The sequence below is a fragment of the Eumetopias jubatus genome, unplaced genomic scaffold, assembly GCF_037043125.1.
Source record: "Eumetopias jubatus isolate StellerSeaLion01/CBP00866 unplaced genomic scaffold, mEumJub1_p1.0 scaffold_5, whole genome shotgun sequence".
NCBI lineage: Eukaryota > Metazoa > Chordata > Mammalia > Carnivora > Otariidae > Eumetopias > Eumetopias jubatus.
In genome coordinates, this window is record NW_028274811.1 from 63,622,171 (window position 1) to 63,628,428 (window position 6,258).

Sequence of the window (6,258 nt, forward strand, 5' to 3'; positions counted from 1 at the left end):
CTATGGATATATGTTTTTCCAAACTTTTTACCATTATCAATTATATAGCAAGAATATCTTTGTATAGATGTCATTTCATAAATGGGCAAGTATAGCTAAAGGATAAATACCTAGAAATAGAATTGCTCTGTAAAGCCATTGACAAATTGCTCTCCACCAACTTCCTCTGTAACCGACTTACAATGCATGTGGTGACTATTTCTTTGACATACCTTGTGAGACCCAAGGGAAGAGAGTGACATTATTAATGGCAAACACTTACGTGGCACTTAGTCTGCACCAGGCGCTGGTCTATGTGCTTTACATATATTATCTCAAATAAGACTCGCAACAACCTCAGGAGGGAGGTAACTTTCATCTCCAGTTTACAGCTGGGATAAGACATTTTGCTTCAGGTCACCTAGCTAGTAAATAGCACATGACATCTGAGCCCAGGCTGTCTGGCTCTAGAACTCAGTTCTTTTTTTTTTTTTTTTTGCTCACACAAAGCCAATTTATTAACAGAAAACAGTAATTTGAGGAATCCTGTTCACAGACAGCGACCACGGCGACCCCCCTTCCTGCGGGTGCTATCGGAGGGGTTGGGGGTGACATCCTCAATCCGCCCGATCTTTATTCCTGAGCGGGCAAGGGCTCTGAGGGCTGACTGGGCCCCAGGTCCAGGGGTCTTGGTTCTATTTCCTCCTGTGGCTCGTAGTTTGATGTGGAGGGCAGTGATGCCCAGTTCCTTGCACCTCTGGGCTACATCCTGGGCAGCCAACATGGCAGCATAGGGAGAAGACTCATCTCGGTCAGCCTTCACCTTCATTCCACCAGTCACGCGACAGATGGTTTCCTTGCCAGAAAGATCGGTGACATGGACAAAAGTGTCATTGAAGGATGCAAAGATGTGGCAGACACCAAACACATTCTCTCCTTCAGCTACCTGAGGTCCAAGGCTGATGACCTGTTCTTCCTTCTTTTCCTTCCCCTTGTGAGGTGCCATTTCTGCGTGTCTTCTCCAGACTCCGCTACCGGAAAAAAAAAAAAGTAGAACTCAGTTCTTAAAAGCATGACCCTAAAGTGCGCTAATCATGACACTTTTTCTTGAATATTCTCTGGTTTAGAAGAATTCCTCAATTCCTAGGTAGATTGCGTCAGACTCTACCGTCATACCCTGTTTGTTGCAGCCCTCCACAGCACTAGAAGCCTCTCCCCATCAGCCTTGAAAGTATTAGCTCCCAGCTTACTAACACATTCTCAAACCTCACTCTGGCCATAATTTGTTGAAATATCAATGTTCCTATAGATGAACCTTGCACTCCCCTGGCCTATCAGTTCCTCAATCTCTCCCTCAATGACCTTATCCTCCACTTTGTCTCACCTTCCTTTTCTGCTATCAGAACCAAGATTCTGGATCTGGTCATCATTGTAACTGCATCTCTTTTATCATGTCAGTTTCATGCATCTTAACTTCAGACCAGCAACTCCTATTTTCTCACTCATTCCCTTTAATACCTGTACTCTACCAGCTCTTTGACCCCACTGGGGTCTACGATCCACTGATCCTATCAGGTGTTCACTCTCCATCCCTCCAGTCAATCTTACTTAGATTACTGTATAGCTGACCTCCGGACAAGTCACTCTGCTTCCCTTGCCCCCCTTCAATGTATTCTCAAAGTAGCAGGTAACTCTATTAAAATGTAAGTTAGATTAAGTCACTTGTCAGTTTAAAACCCTCCAATGTCTTCCCACTTCTCTCTGGACAAGGCAAAGTACTTTGAAGAGTTTATAGGACCTACACAGCCTATTTCATACTACTCCCTCTCTTCCTCACTCTACTTAAGCCACCTGTTTCCATTCCAAAGTCTTTGTTTTTGCCTTGTGCCTCTGCCTGGAACATCCTAAGAAAAATAGTATTGCAAGTAGGATAATTTCAGTTGCAAGTCAAGTGTGCACATGTTAACCTTATTCCTTTTTATTACTGCGCTCAACATAGTATGTTTCCCATGGACTTCTCTTCATAGATAAGTAAACCTCCAATCTCCAAAACCAGGAATTTATATGAAGAGATCTGATGTGGGAATGCAGATACCTTTGTTCCAGAGCAGTAGGCTGTCAAGACTGATTTTGCTTAAAATGTATACTTCCTATTTGTTGTTATAAACAAAACTATGAACAACTTGAAATAGCTTCAATATCCATAAATGGAAGATAGTGCTTGGCAAATTTATACAATGAAATACTACATAGTCATTAAAAAGTAATAAAATATGGCCAAAAATGCTGATAAAGATCATCAAATTAAGAAATAAATATGTGAGGGAAAAAAATAGAACAGTATATACACTGCTTCCTATATATTTTATCTACACATAGGTGAATTAGAGTTCTAGTTTGATGTAAATAAGTAGAAACATTTCTTTTACATATATATAAGGAACCACCAAGAGAGTTTACATTGGGAAAAGGGAGGCTATCGTTTTTACAATTTTATTTTAAAACCATGCACATATTTTTTTTACTTTTGTATTTAAATTTTAAGTTACATTAAATTATTGAGCTGAGTCATCTAGCATAAACTTAGTTATTCATTGAACAGCAAATCTTAGACTCTTACTGTTAGCATAACAGCATGCCAGGTGTGGGGGAGACCATAAAGGAAGAAACAATCACTGACCTAACCAAAGTTACAAGATGATAGAGGAAAGAGGAATCACAGAAAAAAACTGAGAGAAAATCACAAAGTACATATAATTTAGGTTAATGTCCTTCAAGTGGATGATAGATATTATGTGAATGGTGACAAGGAAAAGACAAGTTGCCAGGTGTCATCAGGTAGAGAAGATACTATCTGCATTTAGCACTGAAATAAATGTAAAGATTTGATTAAGGGAAAGAAATGGCAAAGACCATCCAAAAAGGAATAATCTACATTAGGCAGTTCTAGTAAGGCCACACGTAACCAACCAACAAGATCAAAATGTTTTATGAAAGTGGATTAGCACCTGCATGACGATTGATAGAACTAGATAGAGAGTGGGTAGGAAGTAAGTTTGAAGGTTAACATAGAACTCAAAGCCTGCATATTTCAGTCTAGAGTAGAAGAAAAAAACTTGGATGGAGAGAAAAGGATGAACACAAAATATGCTGGGAAAGAAAAAGCCATCTTATAAAGAGCCTGATTGAATGTTAGCACTGCACAATGATTTTTAGAAAATAAATATTTCAGAAAAAGAAATATTTCTATTTTTCTTACTTTGAGCTGGTGTAGATATAATATCATGTCTCTCCAATTAAGAACTAAAGAATCAAAAAATAGTTTTATAAATGGTCTCTCAGTAGAATTACTGATCGAATTTCTGATAGTTACACAAATAACTATAAATCTATTTAGTAAAATTGAATATAAAACTCAATAGATAAAATGAAAACAATGTACTAAGAATAATTTAGATGCAAAATTTAAATATAACAGAAAATATTGAAGAGCTAGGTAGATGAAATGAGAAAAATAAAATACATTACAAACTCATTGTCTCTAGAGGGAAGGGAATGGTTTTATGTAACTCTTAATATAATGTTTCAACCTTGACTCCAAACATTGAGAACTAGTCTCCCTGCTACTTCCCCTGGATTGGCCCAACCCTCCAGGATGATGTTAAGAGAAGGGAATAGAATCCAAGGTCTAGACTGATTAGATTGTTTTACCCCCTACATAAGGCACCAGAAGACTGATCACCTGCTTTGCTCAGGGAACATTTCTTAATAAATAAGAGCCTTGTTTTTTAAAGCAGCAATGCCACACTAACGAGATGAGGCAACTTGGATGTAAAATTACATGATTTATTATGTAACATCTACTCCAATCTGGGTCACAAAGAATAGCAATAAGTCTGCAATGCCCAGAAGATCTCTCCTAAACTACTTTTGCAGGTGTCACGTTCTTCCTCTTCCTTGACACCATTCTTGATCTCTATCAGAAATCCTGTTCAAGGGGCACCTGGGTGGCTCAGTCGTTAAGTGTCTGCCTTCAGCTCAGGTCATGATCCCAGGGTCCTGGGATCGAGCCCCGCATCGGGCTCCCTGCTCCATGGGAAGCCTGCTTCTCCCTCTCCCACTCCCCCTGCCTGTGTTGCCTCTCTCACTGTGTCTCTCTCTGTCAAATAAATAAATAAAATCTTTAAAAAAAAAAAAAAGAAATCATGTTCAAACTCCTCCTAGACCCTCCCCATAGTGAGACATTCCAGCCCACATGTGTCCCACCCCTAATTATTATTCATTTCATTTGCATATGGTTTTTGTTAATATAATTCATTTGCACAAAGTAGGACCCTACTGCCAGGTCAGTACAATGAAGCTTTGACCAGAACTCCTACTGCTGCCGAGTTTGATTTCTAATAGGTTCTTGTCAACCCTTCTGCTGTAGGATCAATAAGCACCCCTCAAAAATGTCTACTCCCTAATCTCTGGAACCTGTAAATATGTCATTACATAGCAAAAAGACTATTCAGATGTGATGAAGTTTGGGGATCTTGAAATGGAAAGATGATTCGTTTGAGCCAAATTTAATCACACCAGCCTATAAAAAGAGGAGAAACACTTTCAAGGAAGGAAGGAACCTAGCTGGTTGTCCTAAGTGATATTTTAGAAAAAATTGGCAGCTTCATGAAAAGTTGACTAAATCAGACAAACACTGGATTCAGACTGCTTATGTGTTATCGTAATATTGCAAAACAAAACAAAAAATAAAAGAGGAGACCGTTTCCCAGCTGGAGTCAGAGAGATGCAGTGTAAGGATTCGACCCACCATACTGACTTTGAAGATGGAAGAAGGGAACTATGAGCCAAGGAATGCAGGTGGCATCTAGAACAGTCCTCAGCCAATAGCTAGCAAGGAAACAGAACCTTGGTGCTACAACTGTAAGGAATTGAATTTTACCAACAGTCTGAATAAAGAAGGAAGAAGATTCTTACCCAGAAACTCCAGAAAGGAACACAACACTGCTGATACCTTGATTTCAGTCATTTGAGACCTAAGCAGAGACCTGAGCCCACTGGACTTCTGAGCTATAGTAACTAAATTATAAAATTTGGGTTGTATTAAGCTAGTCAGTTTCTGGTAATCTGTTACAACAGTAATAGAAAACTATGCAAGTCATCCCATGGGTTCTTCATTTCTCTGTTCCTATTCTCCTTTCCTTTCCCCTCAATGTCTAGCTGATAGATGTAATTCTTCTTCATTCTATAATTTAACTCCTTTGATTGCTTCTGGTAAACTCTGATGCTTATCCATGTTTAGTGTACATTGGATTTCTTTCTGATCAATGCATCCCACTCAACACAGAAATTAAGTGATTTTTAAATGTAAAAAAACAAACAGGACTAGAATTTAAAATAGGATTCCTATGGTTTAAAACAACAGAAAAATAAGAAAACAAATGAGTACGTACAGCAGAAATTAGAAAATAATAAGACAGCATTTAAGAAGATATAGAAATCATTTAACAAACAGAAGACCAAATACTTGCATTATAATAATAAATGTAAATGGGAGGTTAGACTGTAAAACAAAATCCAAATGACAAACAAAAGGATTAACTATTAATGTAGTCACAAAAGCATACAACATTGATTTGAACTGCACTGCACAGGTCCACTTATACAAAGATTTTTTGTTTCGATAAATACAGTACTGTAAATGTATTTTCCTTATGATTTTTATAACTTTTTCTCTGTAGCTTACTTTATTCTAAGAATATACTATATAATACATATACAAAACATCTGTTAATCAACTGTTTATCAGTAAGGCTTCTGATCAACAGTAGGCCATTAGTAGATATATTTTTGGGGAATGGAAAGTCATACATGATTTCTGATGTGGGGAGAATGCTGGGGCCCCAAATGCCTGCATTGTTCAAGGGTCAACTATATATTCAAGTTATAAGAAGGCATTGGTTACAATAATAACATCAGGCAATGAATTAAAAACAAAAAGCACAAAATAGGGTAATAGTGTTCTTTTTATATTTTTAAGCTATATAATTTATGCAAAGGATTTAAGGGGTAAGAGTCATCTATTAAATGAAGTTTTATTAGACTTTATAAAGCAAAAAAAGTATATTTTAAAATAACTAACATTTGACAAAGGGGTAAAATATAAATAATGATGTATATACTCTGAATTAATAAGATTTAATTAAATATATTCAAACATACACCTTAAAACAGAAATGTAACTTCTTTACCAGTACCCATTATTTAGCATACCAACAA

At 37.3% G+C, this 6,258-nt stretch overlaps 1 pseudogene; it reads right to left on the reverse strand.

Annotated features, from left to right (window-relative positions):
* Nucleotides 1-514: 514 nt before the first annotated feature.
* LOC114217604 (small ribosomal subunit protein uS11 pseudogene) lies at nucleotides 515-1,023 on the reverse strand (annotated as a pseudogene).
* Between the last annotated feature and the right edge of the window lie 5,235 nt (nucleotides 1,024-6,258).